The sequence below is a fragment of the Mirounga angustirostris genome, unplaced genomic scaffold (assembly GCF_029215605.1).
Source record: "Mirounga angustirostris isolate CCGP_5_RB_7025 unplaced genomic scaffold, mMirAng1.0.hap1 SCAF_3, whole genome shotgun sequence".
NCBI classification, from domain to species: domain Eukaryota; kingdom Metazoa; phylum Chordata; class Mammalia; order Carnivora; family Phocidae; genus Mirounga; species Mirounga angustirostris.
In genome coordinates, this window is record NW_026991711.1 from 121984371 (window position 1) to 122001945 (window position 17575).

Genomic DNA, 17575 nt, shown 5'->3' on the forward strand with positions numbered 1-17575 from the left:
GAGTAAACACTGTGTGACTGTTGACCATTAACGTCCTCACTGGTAAGGAAACAAGTTCGCAGAGACTAGAGAACTTAGGTTAAAGACCTTGGAAGAGGGTGCACTTGAACCATACGCCGTTGTCTATACCAAGTAGTTTCTCATTTTAATTTTGGCTGTATGTTTAGCTATTCCTGTAACCTTAAGTAAGTTACCTAATACCGTGGGGCCTTGGTTTCATTGTAAAACAGAAGTGTGGGAGTTAATAACATTTATGGCCCCTTTCAATCCGGTAGCCATCTGAGACTGAAAACACATGGCAGTCCTGAAGTTTTCTTAGGCACACAAGAAAAAGAGTTAGGTGGCAGCAAAGTTATTTGACACCCTCAATCTGAAAGACGGTAAACATAATTCCATTCCAAATGCTGAGTCACTTATGATGACAAGAAGAAACACTTAAGACTCTAACTTTCCTGAGGTACTACTGGTCTTTAGCAGATTGCTTTCTGCTGAAGTAATTCCTTCATGTTTTTAAATTGCTTCTGGTAAGTGCTTCCCCTCCTACACCCTCACTCAGTTTTTTCCCTTTTTAGCCCTCAACCTATTTGTTTTTGTTTAATTCCATGAGCAAAAAGAAGCTGTAGCAAGCGTATGTGTGTAGGCAAGATATTTTTTTTCATATATATTGTTTGTGGATCTAATGTAATATTTAATCTGAAGATTAATTCCTAAATTAATGATTATCCCCCTCTTCCCCTCAAATTATCTTAATAGTAAAAAGAAATTGTTTGGGGAAAAAAAAATTGCTTAAGCATATGGGAAGTTACACTCTTGTTAGATAACCTAAGCAGCAACCAAACTTTCAGTGGAATTCATGTCACAGTAAGCAAGACAAAGGGGAAGAAATAATCAGGGAGCTACTTTAGGTACTCATAAATAGTATCCTAAGTTTTAAAGCATTATGTGTAAGGCTAAAAGGAACACTTTATTTTAATATTGTATTCCTTCTAGAAAATATTGATGGAATAAATAGGGAATAATTTTTGGTTTTGTAAAGTTTCTGTGGGTCTTAAAGAAGAGTGTCATAAACCCCTGGATTTTGAAATTATCTAGTGTTTATGTTTAAAAATTAGCAATTTTTTTTACTACTTTTGTCTTGAACAAGTGGATGCCTAAGTTATTCTGAATAATTACAAATTACCATGTTTTATGCAGTAATTGGAAGTAACTTTTATAAAAATTTTCTATTTTTAAATTATTTTTCCAGGCTGCAGTTAAGATGAGATGTATGTATCGAGGTTGGGGAAGTGGAGACAGAGGTGGGTTCCTTAGAAAAAGAAGATCCAGAGTAAACTGTAGGTTTATCATGGTTAAGTTTCTTATCTCTCTTCCCCTAGGCCTTCCCCTACATACTTCTTCCTTCAGTGCCTTTCCTGAATTCCACCAGATGTCTAGTGTCCTTCTGCTTTCCTTTGGTTGCTTTGGGCCCCAGTTTTGGCAAATGAAATCATGTCAGATGCTTCTGACTTTTCTCAACTCCTCAAAATTCTATACTTTCTCTCATGTTCTATTCCATTAGGGTCTGACTTGGGTTTAGACCATTATGGATGGTCATAGGTTATTAAGAACTGAATCCCTACTGGCTTGTTAGCTAGCAAGTTGACCAGGATCTGTGGGGAAGATAAACAGTAGACATAGTAGGGTCTGGAACAAATCGTTCACCTAAATGTTCATTTCAAATCAATAAACACTTACCAAACATCTATTATGTTATAGGCACTGTGCCAGGCACCCCAGTACAAAAGTAAATAGGTGGTCCATTTTCCAAGAACTGATCTGTTCTGGGAGAATTAGTGGGAAGGAAATACAGGACTAGCACCTCAATTCAACCAGATTGTTCCTTTTCTGTGTAACATGTTGCTCTTCTAAATAAATGTTTGGGATTTGAAAAAAATGTGAAAGCATTGGTTTGTTACAGGGGTTCTCGTTAGAATCAGCTGGGGGAACTTTTAAACAGTTGTTCACTAGCTTTAGTGTGCAAGAGAATCCCTGGAAGGGCTTGTTAAATCAGATAGCTAGGCACCAGCTCCAGAGTTTAGGAATCACATAGTTGGGAGTGAAGCCGAGAATTTGTATTTCTAAGTTCTTAGGTGATGCTGCTGGCTCCCTTGCCTACCCTTTGAGAGTCAGTTTTAAAATGTAAGGATCTCCAGGTTCAATCTACAGAGTGGTTCACTTGGCATGGGAGTGGGAACCTGGGATTGATCATTTTTATACCCTCCTTTGCATTCTAATACGAACCCAAGGTTGAGAACCTGGATAGACTGGTTTCCTGAAGTCACTATGAGTTTGGGACCCAATGAATCTACACATTCCTTTATGTCAATTACGATAGTTTTGCCGCATTTAAAGAAATTGATTTAATAAGTAATTGGCTGAAAAAAACCCCACCGTTGCGATTTGGGTTCAAACAAATTTGACTGCCTTCCTTTGGAAGGCCTTTCCAACCCTCCCCGGGGTACTTCTCAACACCAAGGTAGAAACCTTACTTGCAAAACTCCCAGACGTTGTGGGAGGAAAGGTCTTATAGAAATGGGGTCCATTTGAACCCCATCTGCGCCCTCCCTGGGTCCATTTGCGCTTGTCTAGCCACTTGTAGTTCCAAGTGAGCTGGGCATGCTCAGTGGGCAGGGTCGGCTTTAGGTGGGTGCATCTGGGAAGCCTGCTGCTCTCCCAACACCTGTCTGAGGCTGGGCCTGGGGAGCCAATGCTCGGCATCCCACCTTCTGGCGCTTGGGCTTGGCCTTCCCTGCGGGTTCCCGCGCTGACATTCAGCCGGCAGGTCAGGAGGCCGAGCGCGCCTCCAAGAGCGCGCGGGAGAGAGCCGGCGCGAGGGCTTCGGGCTCTGACTGCCGGGTGCCAGGGGTCCACCCGTTTCCTAGGAGCGTTTTAGGCCCAGGGGGGCCTTTCTGCTGAGGAGGGGAAGCCAGATGCGGGCGCGGGCGGCGAGAAATCAGGTAAGCGCGCCGGCGGGCCAGTGTCTCCTCTCTCCGGGACAGGTGGCGAGGGCGGCCCGCGCGGGGAGGGCAGAGGCAATCGGACACTTCCCCCACTTTCCCGGGGCCTAGCCTAGCCCAGGCTTTCTGGTCTGCCGCGCGGCCGACAAGGAGAGGCGCGGGGCCGGAAACCGCAGCCTGGGGCGGGGGCCATCGCAACGGCGCGCCGCCGCCCCACCCGGCGGGACCCGCGGCCGCGTGTCCCCGTCTGGTCACGTTCACTGGGCGGCGGAGGCCTCGGTCGCTCGCCACCCGCCGGTTCGCGACGCTTCACCCCCTACCCCGGCCCGCCTCCCGCCTCCCGCCTCCACTTCCGCGTTTCCCCGCTGGGCCGGAGGAATGCGGGCTGGATGCGGCGGCCGCGCCGCCCGGGCCGGCCCCTGGGGAGGAAGGAGGAGCAGGAGGGAGGAGGACGTCGCCGGAGAGGCGGGCGTGCGGCGGCGCGGGGCGCGTCGGGTTGCACTGGCTCGGGCTGCTCGGGAGTGACAGCCTCGCGCGCCTCGCCGCGACGACCAGGGCCGAGTGTCTGGTTCGGGGGTAGGCAGAGACTCCGCCCCGGCCGGAGGACCTGTGTGCTCCTACGCTCCCCTCGCGCGAGAGGATCAATCTCAGGTGTGTGCTTCCCGGAAGACCCCCCCCTTTCCCCGCCCCCAGGGTCATGGGGAGAGCGGCCCCTTTCTGACCCGGGTGAGTCCTCCAGGGCTCCGGTGTTGGGTGGGTGGTGGCGGGATTCTTGGAGAAGACTGAGAATTTCTCCCCAATAACAGAGGGTGGACTCGTTCTCATGCAGGGTTGCGCTATTTACATTTTGGAGGGCGGTGGGGTGTAAAGCATTTTGGGCGAGGGTTGGTATCTAATTGAAAGTTTCCTGCAAACTTTTGGCTTGTGGATGTCGCTGCTCTGATGAGAAGGCCTGTTGCTCTCTTCTGAAGAAGCAAGGGAGGGAGAGATTCTAGAACGGGGCTGAGGCTCTCTCTTGAGAACCTAAGGCGCTGGAGTGTGACAGTTCTAGGAGGAAATGGAAAGTGTACACCGATGAACGTAAAGCAGCCTCCTCTCTCCACGTAGTAGCTCCTCTGAGCAAAAATAGATTTGCGGAGTGCTTTGACAGAAAGGTATAGCCCCGTGAATGAAGTGTCGCTGTTACCACTTGGTCTCTAGACTGCCTTCCACATTATGCATAGGAGCATTCACTCCCTAACAGCCTTCCTTGAGAGTCTGCAAGTAATTTACACACACAAATTCTCAGTCTTAGTGACTTGGGCCAACCCACATTACACATCACGTTGTACATATCACGAGAGAGGCAGCAAAGAAATAGCCAACAGTTAATTTAGTGGACTTATAAATAGTCTTGTATAAATAGGTGAGGGAAGGAAGGATAAGCTACACCGCTTGTTGCTTTAAACAAAACCGTTAGAATTTTGCATATGTTTCAAGTTTAAGAGATGTGAAGTTTATTTTTAGACTGTGCAGGATAATGACTACCGCCACACTGGGGCCAGGCACTTCCTGACTTACTCCCTACTACTGTGGCCTCTGAGTTCTACGGTTCTTGCAAGCTGTCCAGTGAGAGCTGGGTGCCATTGCCCAATGGATACCATGTGCAGCCTAGGGAACTTTATGATGTGGATATTGAAACCCCTTTGAGTTCCTCATAAGGACATATGTCAAGTTACAATGCTCCCTTGATTTTTAAAAATCAGCTTTTCAAATGAAGCAGCATTACCTTAGTAAAAAACGGATAAAGGATGGAATTTTAGGTTTGACAAACAACATAGGTGGAGCTGTCCATTCTGATTTCTCACACAGTCACTTTGTAAAGAAAATCTGAGCAGCATTAAAGCTCTACTTTGCCCCCCACTCTGATTTTCTTTTTTAAAGAGAGGGAGGGGGAGAGCAGGGGAGGGGGAGAGAGAGAGGGAAAGAGAATCTTAAGCAGACTCCATGCCCAGTACAGAGCCAGACACAGGGCTGTCTCACAACCCTGAGATCATGATCTGAGCCAAAATCAAGAGTCAGACGCTTAAGCCACTGAGCCACCCAGGCACCCCTTCTCCTCTGATTTATTAAAAGATGTACTGAGGGCTCAGTAATTGACAAGAGGGTTACAGTTACCAGTTCTCATGGGTTTTACTCCTTCCTCCTTTAGTTCTTGTAACTAATCTCATTAAAGCTATTTAAAAAGATTTGACTATCACTGTAAGTAAATCATATTGGCAAACTATTATAACTCTGAAATTATTCTATTGGGTTGTTTTCTGTCTTTCATCACTAGAATGTGAATTCTGTGAAAAGAGTTGGTCTGCTTCACACGCCTTTCTATTTCTAATGCTTAGAGTGGTGACTAGCTTGTAGTAGTGCTCAATAAATATTTTCTCAATGAGTGACTGAACTATGGGACAAACTCTAGCTGAGTGTAGCTGGGGGAAGAAAACAAGACCTTGGCCTTAGGTAACCTATTCAAACTCACTGAGCCTCAACTGTCTCATTGGCAAAATATGGATAATCGTATATGACACAGCACATGTAAAATTGCTAGTGATGTACCTGTTAGGTGGTAGACTTCAAAGTATTAGCTTCCTTCTTTCTTATGTATTTTTCTTTTTAGATTCAAAAGGGAAAGATTTGGGCAAAGAATAGATAATTTAGCTCCTGCAGGTTGTGCATGAATTATCCAGGCATTGTCCCCTTTACTTTGTGTGTGTGTGATTGAGGGAGAAGGTGGTTGGTGGCAAGCTCTTATTACAGAAGGAAACCATTTTCCAGATGAGTACCTAATTTCTCTCTCTTTTTTTTTAAGATTTATTTATTTGACGGAGAGAGGCAGAGAGAGCACGAGCACACAAGCGGGAGGGGCAGAGGGAGAGAGAATCCCAAGCAGACTCCATGCTGAGTGTAGGGCTCATCATGGGGCTGGATCTCATTACCATGAGATCACAACCGGATCCGAAACCAAGAGTCAGACGCTCAACCAACTGTGCCACCCAGGGGCCCCTCTCCTCTTTATTTATTTATTTTTTAATGTGATGCTGTTTCTGCTTAGGTTTTTCAAAACTTGGGTCATTCTGCTTGTCAACACCAGGACTCAGTAGGTTGTCCTAAGCACAGAAACAACACTTCAGAAAGAGCATTAGATATAAAACACATTTTGGGGTGCCTGCATGGCGCAGTTGGTTATGTGTCTGACTCTTGGTTTCGGCTCAGGTCATGATCTCAGGGTCATGATCTCAGAGTTGTGAGTTGAGCCCCGCGTTGGGTTCTGCACTCGGCCTGGAGTCTGCCCTTCCTGCTTGTGCTCTCTCTCTCTCTCTAAAATAAATAAATAAATCTTTTTTTTTTTTTTTAAGAAAGAAAGGAAGAAAGAAAGAAAACACATTCAATCTTGAACAACATGGGTTTGAACTGTGTGGGTCCACTTATACATGGAGTTTTTTCAATAAATACAGTACAGTACTTTAAATGTATTTTCTCTTCCTTATGATTTTCTTAATGTTTTCTTTTCTCTAGCTTACTTTATTATAATATAGTATATAATACATATAACATACAAAATATGTGTCAATCAACTCTTTATGTTATCAGTAAAGCTTTTGGTCAACAGTAGGATATTAGTAGTTAAGGTTTTGGGGAGTCAAAAGTTATATGTGGATTTTCAACTGTGCAGGGGGTCAGCACCCTTAATCCCTGCATTGTTCAGAAGTCAACTGTTAATTTAACAGTTGGCTTCTTGAATGAAGTTTTCTTTAGGCTTGTGTAGCATTACATGGTAGCAAGTGCTAGAAAAAGAGAAAGTATGGTTATCTTGCTTTTGAGAGAGTTAGAGTTTGTTTAACAAGGTAAAACAATTAGGGACCAGCATAAGATCTTGCATAATCATATACCCATTGGTAGAATGTTGACATTAACTATGTAGTTATGCTGGGGAGATGTTAATATTGGCTCAAATAGTTGAGACAGTTTTGTGGTGAAGAGAATGCCATTTCAGCAACAGAGAGACCTATAGTTTCCTGAAGATTACAGCGAAGAGAGGTCATGATTGTATCAAGAATGTTTGCGATTTTGTATTTCAGTGCATTAAAAAGCCAGCACAATCCTATGCTTTCAAAAATGAACTTTCTGTGGAAAAGTATGAAAAGCCTACAGTAAAATTCTTTATGTGCACCTAAGTATTACTTTTCACTATATCTCTGAAGTTTTAAAGCTCAGGAGTGGCGTTAGAAATTGTAACTCTTCATTTTTGCCACTTTTAACACATGTGATACAAAAATGTATCACATGGCCTGCGTGTACTTTATCCAGTTGTGTGTAATGGGATATATTTTTCATCTGATATTTCTGGGGAAAATTACTAGTTATTAGGTGTGGGACCCCCACGCCTGGCTAATTTCAGGACTGTTATTTTGGGAGATAGGGAAGGACTGAATGGAACTAAACTGAGAAGATTATTAATGTGTTTCTGGATGCTCATCCAAATACTTAGATAATTCCATCAGGACTCATCACCTCTGAGATAAGAAGAAACCATAGCAATTGTGTCCTAGAGGAAGTCGCTGCTAATGAAGGGTGTGTTGTATATTTCCTTGTTGATGTGATGGGGGAAAGAAATGGAGGAGGGAGAGATGATCAGATTCAACTTCAATGATAAAGACAAGGGCTAAGGTGGCTGTAAGCCAAGACATCTCCAGCAACTTCAGAGTAGACCTCTTCCTGTATTATCTGACCAAGGATTGATCTCAGGAACTTTTGAGGAAAAGGAAGCACAGGAGCCCATGGTTTGCATACCTGAGGATGTTTAGGAACCGACTGTGGTCAGAGTTTGTCTGAACTCTGATTTTGTATCCTGACATGAATGTGACCATTGTTTTTGTTTGTTTGTTTTTTCTTGTTTTCCAGGATTTTCATCTTTTGTTGGAGATTCTTACTGGCTCTTTGTGTTAAATATTTCTTCCTAAATCGTATCTATGCTCTTCTTTCCCATTTTTCAGTTGAAATTTTTATGTTGGTTCTTTCAAAATCAGATTTCTGATTTATGCAGCCGATAAGACAGGGTTTCTGATTTTAATGAGGTCAAGCTGTGGTTTTGTTAGTTCACTAAAATTAGTGGGAAGAAACTAATTAATAGAAAATATTTCCCTCCTAACTAAAAATTTATCGTGGCATACATTTTGACAAAATTTTAAAACATTATTTGGGATTTTTTTTTTTTTTTTAATTTTTCTGACAAAATGAGATTGTTACTGATTTAGTTTATTTTTTAATAGTGAGATCTGGGACACCTTGGTGGCTCAGTAAGTTAAGTGTCCTACTCTTGGTTGTGGCTCAGGTCATAATCTCGGGCTCTTGGGATAGAGCCCCATGTCGGGCTCTGTGCTCAGTGGGGAGTCTGCTTCTCTCTCTCTCCCTCTGCCCCTCCCCCCACTCATGCGCACTCTCTCTCTCACACACACACACTCTTTCTCTCTCTAAAATAAATAAATCTTAAAAAAATTTAAAAATTAAAAAAAATAGCGAGATCTATTAGGGTGCTTTTTAAACAATGACTGTAATTTAGATTTTTCAGGCCTCATATTCTTTAAATAGTGATGTGTCCTCTGTGGAAGCTCATATTTGATTACCCACTTACATCCTACTATAAAAAGGTTTTATAATATAGAGAGGAAAGCAAACCCCACAAACCATAACAGAGAGGTAGTTTTCTGAAAATGAGTTTTCTAGAATTTGCTACTATGAAATGAGATGGCCTCCCAGTATGACTTAGTGACTCATGCTTAGAAAGCTTTATTACTTCCCTTGTATCCAGCAGTGGCCATGAAGACCAGATGGTTCTATGCAAGAGGAACGAAAGTTTATGTTCAGAGTACACATTTTAGGAATATTTTAGTTACAATTTTATACCATTATTTTTTCAATAAGATACAATAAACTTATAAATGTACTTGAAAAGTGATGAAAATAATATAGCTTAGGGTATTAGGTTTTCAAAAGCTGTTTTCCTTTTATTTAAAACTGGATAAAGAGAGGATGTTTGTTTCATTGTGGCCATGTCAAAACTGCTTTGATCATACCACTTTCTGCCCCACTCTTCCGTGGGTTGCTCTGACCTATTGGATCAAATGCCAGATATTTGTCTTTGAATTCACAAACCTCTCTAGTCATGCTTTGACTAGAGCATAGGTCAAGGTTGTGTCCTTATCTTCCCTGTGATCCAGCCACACTGGACTACTTGGAATTCTCTAAATCTGTCTTATTCCAACTGCTGCCTTTATATACATGTTCTTCCTTCTACTTCACCTTTTTGAAATCCTATCAATCCTTGAATGTCCTGACCATTGGCTACCAGTTTCATGGTGCTTTCCTCACTGCTCCAGTCAGAAGTGTTTTGTACATTTCCTAAATCCTTCAATTGCTCTTTTTATGCCACTCTCAAGTCTCTCATTTTCTCTTGTGTAAGCTAATTATTTGAAAACATGTATCATTTCCTTTTCTGCAGATCATGCCAGGCAAGGGCTGGATCTTACACAATTTTATAGATTCCCCATGCCCCGCCCAAATGCCTTGCATGTGGGGAACACCTAGGTAAATAGTTTTTGAATAAATGATTGCCTTATGTAATTCCCTTATCCTTTAGTTACTCAGGAAGCATGTTATAGAAATGGGTTGGGTATGATTAGAGAGCAGATAACAGAGGCAGGTGCATTCCAGCTAATCAGTTGAACTAGATACTTTAAACTTTCTGTTTTCCAGGCTTCCCCTCTTTCTTTACACATTTGGCACTTTTGATAGCCAAAACCACCGTATTTAGGAGGAGGAAAGGAAATCACTGCGGGTGAAGCAAAGCTATGAAAGCAATCCCTGAAGAAAATGAGTGGAGGAATCTGAAAAGGAGGAGGTTATTTAAGGATGCACTGAGGGCTCTCTTCTTTTCACCGATTTCTCCCTTCTCTCCCACCTGCCCACCTAATCCAGTCTCTTAGAAAATAATCTGGAAAAGTAACTCATAAAAAGATGATTGATAAAATTAACTTGTCACCTTAAGAGAAGTCTCTGGATTCTGAAGGGACGAAACCTTGACTATCATTTCTGTAAGCTAGGAGAAGGAACCTTTGGGGAGCACTGTTTCCCTGAGGGTCCCTGAAGTCACTGTCTAAGCCACTTAAGTGTGGCTTTGGTCAGTATCTGCACGTTTCAGTTTCTTCCTCTGTAAAAGGAGGTAGACTGCATGAATTTTAAGCCCCTAAAAGCGTGACGTATTTTAGTACTCTTGTCTTGCCTAAGGTGAGGCCGGTTTTGGTCAGTGGATTCTGTTCACTGCTGGACCCTTGATCTAACTTTTCTTCCCCAAGTTTGGGATCTCCTTACTCCCAGTCTCTCCAGATATAGCGTTCATATGCAGAGGATGCTACATTCTCTGCATCTGCCCCCTGGCTTATGCTCCTAGGATCTGTAACAAGTCTATTTTACTTCCTTCTCTCATCATGTTTGCTGGTATTAACCCCTTTCCCTCATCTTAGCACACCATTAAGTAGCTGGGATATTTATCTAAAAAAAATACGGATTCATAGAATTGTAAAATAGGAAAGGGGTTAGAGATCTAACCCAACTCTGTCTTTTTATTATGAATAATAAACAGTAACAACAAGTATCATTTACTGAGCAATCACCATTTCCTAGGCACTGTGCTAAGCACTTGACTTACCTTATTTCATATAGCAGCAGTGAACTGTTATATCAGCGGGGAACCACAATTCCAGAGAACTGAAGTGACTTACTCAAAGCTACATAGTTATTTCCGGGTATGACTGAAACTCCCTTGAACACTGTGTTAAGAAATAATAGAATCAAGGGATAATCCTTCCCATATTTCTGTAATGTATTTCCTGCTTTTTGCTGCTTTGGATTCCACTGCTAGACTCATTGAACTTTGCCTTTTAACACTTCCACTTCCTAATGTTTTAGTGTGTGGTTTCAGCAGTTTTCACCAGTGATGCTGAAGTTCAGACATCAAATGCATAGCACAGTATGCCTGCCTAAAATAGTATTCCTTTTTATCTCACTCCTAGGAACTCATGACATTGTTAAAATCTTTAGTGTTAATGGATGAGGAAACAACCTGCAACTTGGTGCTAATCTGCTTTTCCCACTCCTGCACCTGCGTTTGTGAATGCTATTGGGAAAATGAACACAATCATGCAAATTGGAGGTCCATACAAATTTATGTTCTCCAGTATCAGCCATGAGGCTGTTCTTTTACCTGTTTTTAGACTGCACCTTTTCCCATTTTCCACCAGAGTTTTACCAACCTTCAGCATTATCTTTGAGCCTTTTACCTGACACGTGCATTTTTTTGGTGCCAAAGTGCCATGGCATTTCAATACTTTATTAAAAATTAATATAATGTTCAAGAATAAACCTTGATTTAAACACATAGAAAATATGAAATGTTATTTGGCCTCATATTAGTCCATTTATTTGGTTATAGTTGCCAGATGTTACTAAGCATCAAAGATTTCCAGATTAAAAACCAAGTCCCATTGTGTTTCAGTATTTCAAATTATTTTCTTATGTGTATTTCTGCCTGAGTAGGATAAGATAAGATAAAATGCATTTTATAATTCGAGCTGAGCTGATGAGGTTTAAATTTTGTTTGTTTATTTATTTATTTATTTATTTATTTATTTATATTTAAATTCAAGTTAGTTAACATACAGTGTAGTATTGGCTTCAGGAGTAGAATTTAGTGATTCATCACTTACCTATAACACCCAGTTCTCATACCAACAGTGCCCTCCTTGATGCCCACCACCCATTTAGCCCATCCTCCCAACCTCCAGCAACCCGCAGTTTGTTCTCTATAGTTAAGTCCTGTAGTTTGCTTCCCTCTCTGTTTTTATCATATTTTATTTTCCCTTCCCTTCCCCTATGTTCATCTGTTTTGTTTCTTAAATTCCACATGAGTGAAATCATATAGTTTTGTCTTTCTCTGACTGACTTATTTCACTTAGCATAATACCTTCTAGCTCCATCCATGTCATTGCACATGGCAAGATTTCATTCTTTTTGATTGTTGAGTAATAGTCCCTTGTATATATATATACACCATGTTTTCTTTTTTTTTTAAAGATTTTATTTATTTATTTGACAGAGAGATAGAGAGAGCGCAAGTAGACAGAGAGGCAGGCAGAGGGAGAGGGAGAAGCAGGCTCCCCCCTGAGCAGAGAGCCCGACACAGTGCTCCACCCCAGGACCCTGGGATCATAACCGGAGCCGAAGGTAGCTGCCCAACTGACTGAGCCATCCAGGCACCCCTATATACCACGTTTTCTTTATCCATTCATCAGTCTATGGACATCTGGGCTCTTCCCATAGTTTGGCTATTGTTGATAGTGCTGCTGTAAACATTGGGGGTACTTGTGCCCCTTCAAATCAGCATTTTTGTATTCTTTGGATACATACCTAGTAGTGCAATTGCTGGGTCGTAGGGTGGTTCTATTTTTAACTTCTTGAGGAACCTCCATACTGTTTTCCAGAGTGGCTGCACCAGCTTGCATTCCCACCAACAGTGTAAGAGGGTGCCTCTTTCTCTGAATCCTTGCCAACATCTGTCGTTTCCTGAGTTAATTTTAGCCATTCTGACAGGTGTGAGGTGGTATCTCATCGTGGTTTAGATTTGTATTTCCCTGTTGAGTGAGGTTGTGCATCTTTTCATGTGTCTGTTGGCCATCTGGATGTCTTTGGAAAAGTGTCTATTCATGTCTTCTGCCTATTTCTTAACTGGATTGTTTGTTTATTTGGTATTGAGTTTGATAAGTTCTTTATAGATCTTGGATACTAACCCTTTATCAGATATGTCATTTGCATCTATCTTCTCTCATCCCGAAGGTTGTCTTTTAGTTTTGTTGATTGTTTCCTTTGCTGTGCAGAAGCTTTTTATCTTGATGAGGTCCCGACAGTTCATTTTTGCTTTTGTTTCCCTTGCCTCCAGAGACATGTGCATTTCTTTATCAGATGATTGTTAGTGGTTAGGGCAAACTAAACTGTTGGAAGGATCTGAGAGTACATTAAAGCACATACATGACAGATGTTTATTTCTTGATCATCTCATAGTCTTGATTGGTGAATGACTTTCCTCCCCTTGATAAGTTAGACACCCTGGAACCTTTCATTGACTCTGCTGTTTCTTAGGGCTTTGTTTTCAACTTTATCCAGTTAGTGGAAGGAGAAAGAGAACTATATCCACTTTCTAAACACTTAGTCTTGCAATGAATGTATCACTTCCTCAGACATACCACTGGCTAGAAATCAGGTGCACAACAAAGGGAGATTGGAAAATGTAGTGTAGCTGGGAGCTGAAGAGATTGTGGGTTTTTGGTGAAGCTAGCTGTTCTCGTCACAGTGCTTTGCATCCTATTATACTGAGAAAACAGAGATCAGAGATATCATGACAATGGGTAATATATTGGTCTCCATCATTAACTACCAAGTTAGAGGTAGAGTTATTCAAAGTTGGTGCTTTCAACAATATTCAGATCCCCCATCCCTTTAGCTACATTTCTCTATGGAATTTCTCCATGTTCATCTGTATTTTAAATATTTACAAGAATGCTCAAGATTCTCCCATCACAGAAACACACAAGACCGAAAACCAAAACAATTCCCTTACCCTGTACTACCCTCTAGCTACACACTCATTTTCTCTTCTTTCAAGCTATATTTCCCCAAAGTATATTGTGTATGTTGTTTTTCTGTTTCCTCACCTTCCATTCACTCCACAGCTGTTGCAAATTTGGCTTCTACCTTAGACGAATCTGTTATCGCTGTATGATTATTGGTGTCCCCCTTATTGGTAAATCAGTGGGACCTTATTACTTGAAATGTCTGTGATTCTGCTCATTCCCTCCTTTGTGAAGTTGAACTTTCACTAGGCTAGTATGACCCCCTGTTTTTTCTTTTGGACTTCTCCTTGTGGATCTCTTTGGCAGCTTATTCCCCTTGATATTGGAGTTCCTAGGGCCAGTCCGCTGTCTTCTCACTGTAGAAGCTCTCTTCACCACCGAGTTCATCCATATCCCTGATTTCAGGAATTCCCAAATCAACATCTCCAAGGCCCCCCGGGTGGCTCAGTCGGTTAAGCGTCTGCCTTCGGCTCAGGTCATGATCCCGGGGTCCTGGGATCGAGCCCCGCGCTGGGCTCTCCACTCAGTGGGAAGTCTGCTTGTCCCTCTGCTCATGCTCTCTCTTTCTCTCTCAAATAAATAAATAAAATCTTTAAAAAAAAATCAACATCTCCAACTAGACCTCTTCCCTGAATTCAGACTCAGTGGGCATTTCCACTTGGATATCCCACAGTCAAGACAGGACTCATCATCTCCCTCCAGCCTCTTCCTAATGCTCCTCCAATGTTTTTCCTCTCATTGAAATGGCACCACCATCTTTTCTCCCCTCTATATCATCCATTCATTTGTTAAATTTATCATTCACCTAATATATATCAGGCATTTTTCTACAAATTAGGATTACAGTGGTGTACAAAACAGGTACAGTCTCTGGTTTGTAGAGTTTATTTGCGGGGGTGGGGTGGGGAGGGAAAGAAAGGAAATACTAATGATTAAATAAAGAAGAGACATATGAGATGATGAGAGCTATGCGGTTATTTTGAATTTGGATGGTTTGGGAAGGCCTCTCTGAGGAGCTGACATTTGAGCTGGGCCCTGAATGACCTGAAGGAGTTAGCTGTGCAAAGATGAGGAGCAGAGCATTCCAGGCTGAGAAGACAGCTGGTCCTAAAACCCTAATTGCATTCTTGATGAATTTGATGGGCAGAAGAAGGTAAATAAATCTGAAACCTAATGGGTGAGAGTGAGAGGTGTTTATATTAGTTATCTGTGGCTACTATTATAAATTATAGCAAACTCATTGGCATAAAACAACAGAAATTTGGGTTTCCTGGCTGGCTCAGTCATTTGGGCCTCCAACTCTTGGTTTCAGCTCAGGTCGTGATCTCATGGGTTGTGGGATTGAGCCCTACATTGGGCTCCCTGCTTAGCGGGGAATCTGCTTGAGCATCTCTCCCTCCCATGCACTCTGTTTCACTCTCTTTCTCTCTCTCAAATAAATAAATAAAATCTTAAAAAAAAACAAAAAACAAAACAAACCCAAACCCAGAAATTTATTCTCTTCTTAGTTCAGGAGGCTCAAAGTCCACAGTCAGAATCATTGGTCTGACATCAGAGTGTTGGTAGGTTATGCTTCCTTCTGGGGCTCTAGGGGAGAGTCTGCCCCTGTTTGAATGCCCGTGACTGCAGGCATTCAGTAGCTTGTGGCTGCATCACCGCGATCTCTGCCTCTGGGGTCACGTTGCCTTCTCTTCTCCTACGTGTGTCAAATCTCCCTTTGTGGCCCTCTTATAAAGGTATATGTGACTGCATTTGGGGCCTACCCTGAGAAGTCAGGATAATTTCTTTATCTCAAGATCTTTCATTTGATCACATTTGCCAAGTGTTTGTTGTGATCGTTGCCGTGCAAGATAACACTCACAGGTTCCAGGGTCTGTGATGTGGATAGCTTTGGGGCTCCACTGTTCAACCTACCACAGTATCCAAGAAAATCTTTGAAAAGTAAGCAAGGGTCAGGTCTCCTAGGGCAGGATAAGGCAGGATAAGGCTTTTAGATTTTCTTCTATGGTGATAAAAGGCATTAGAGGATTGCGTGCTGGTAAATGAAACAATGTGGTTTTGCTATAAAAGACTGCTCTGACAGCGAAAGGTAGACTGGATTGTGGTGGGTGGGAGGGGAGAATGGAAGCAGGACCCACTTAAGAATCGATTTTGGTTGTCCAAGTGAGAAATTATAGTTGTTTGTTTTTTGGGGGGTTCCTCACCCCATTTCAGCATGTGTGCAGGGGTTCCTTCCCACACAACACCAGGCAATTCTATCACTACCTACCTGGAGATAGCATCAGATTCCATGGGTTAAGGACCAGGTCATATAAGACTGACCTCCACTCCCCACTTCAAATACCAGTTGTAAATCCCAGGCTGTTTGTTACCTGTGCTTCCGACCAACTGGCTAAAGATTGGAGGTTCTAGTGGCCTCCTCCTTAGGTGTGGTTAGTTTGCTAGAGTGGCTCACAGAACTCAGATCATCTGGATGACAAAATACATATTTCTTATATTCTTATAAATCATTTTATTGCATATGGACAAGCGTTGTGTTAAAGATGAAAAGAACTGAATGGATTTAGGATATGTTTTTGAGATAGAGTTAGTTGACTGAACTTGCTGATAGATAATTGTCTGGAGATGGGGAACAAGAATCTAAGTAAAGGCTTACATTTTTTACTATCGCAACTGGGCCATAAACTGGGAAGGGAAGAGTTGGGAGAGAAGCAAGCTTGATGGAAGATGGAAAATGCTCTGTTTTGACTGTGTTAAGTGTGAGGCACTCATTAGACATTCCTTTGGAGATGTAAGTTAGACAATTGGATAATTATTTGGAGATTCTGGGAAGGGTTTTGGCTGAAGATGCAGAGTTAGGAGTTATTTGCATACCGGTTGTGTCTGTTACTGGATGGAATTACCTATCCGGAAAGTATAGATAGAGAAGGGGCCCATTGGAGCACTGTGTTATTCAGGAGAGAAGGAGTTGCCATTGGGGTAGGAGGGAAACCAGGATAGCGTCGTATCCCTGAAGTTAAGAGTTTAAAATGTTTTTAAAAGGAGATGTTTCTGTGTTAGTCATATAGATTGCATTTGGTGAAATGAGACCATTTGTGATTATTTTTTAAAAGACTTTATTCATTTGTCAGAGAGAGAGAGAGAGCATAAGCAGGGGGAGCGGCAAGCAGAGGGAGAGGCAGGCTCCCTGCTGAGCAGAGAGCCCAATGCGGGGCTCTATCCCAGGACCCTGGGATCATGACCTGAGCCGAAGGCAGCTGCTTAACCGACTGAGCCACCCAGGCGCCCCACCATTTGTGATTTTAACACTTTGACATATCGTTTAAGTAGAGAGAGGCCAGGGCAGAAGCTTACTGAATTGAGTTGTGGAAGCAGAGACAGTGCTTACAGATGACTCTTCCAAAATTTTTGTTGTGAAGAGACACAGAGGGATGGAAAAGTTCTTGGAAGGAGATATTGGCTAGGGAAGGGTTTGTTAGGACCAGAGAGTAATAGAATGAGTTTAAATAGAGAGGAAATGATAGAATGATTAAGTAGAGAGGAAAAATGGATGAAGGCAGGAGAGAGTGATGGATGACTGTCAGAGTACAATTCCTGAAGAGCCAGGAAAGGAGGAAATCCAGGGCACAAATGTAGAGCTTAGTCCTTACTAGGAACAGGGACATTTGTTTTATAGTAAAAGGAAGGACTGTAGAAAGAATGGGTACAGAGGCTGATATGCTACGTTTTGTGTCGTGGGAAGTTCTTTCCTAATTGCTTCTACTTTCCGAATGAAGTGTGATGATGTTGGGGTGGAGAGAGGTAAAATGGATTTTGGAAAAGGGTAAATAGCTATTTTGAAACATCCTGGAGAAATATAATAGG

General features: G+C 42.2%; 1 protein-coding gene across 3 annotated transcripts in view; it reads left to right on the forward strand.

The window, feature by feature from the left end:
• Positions 1-2834: 2834 nt before the first annotated feature.
• GPD2 (glycerol-3-phosphate dehydrogenase 2) overlaps positions 2835-17575 on the forward strand; it is a 140769-nt gene continuing 126028 nt past the window's right edge. Inside the window, exon 1 of one of the 3 annotated variants that reach the window (XM_054506209.2) lies at positions 2835-2996. The gene's annotated coding sequence lies outside the window, so the exon portion shown is untranslated. Of the gene's footprint in view, positions 2997-3297; positions 3648-3703; positions 3723-17575 lie in introns of those variants that run through there. The other 2 variants (XM_045868836.3, XM_054506210.2) reach the window with 2 other exon arrangements.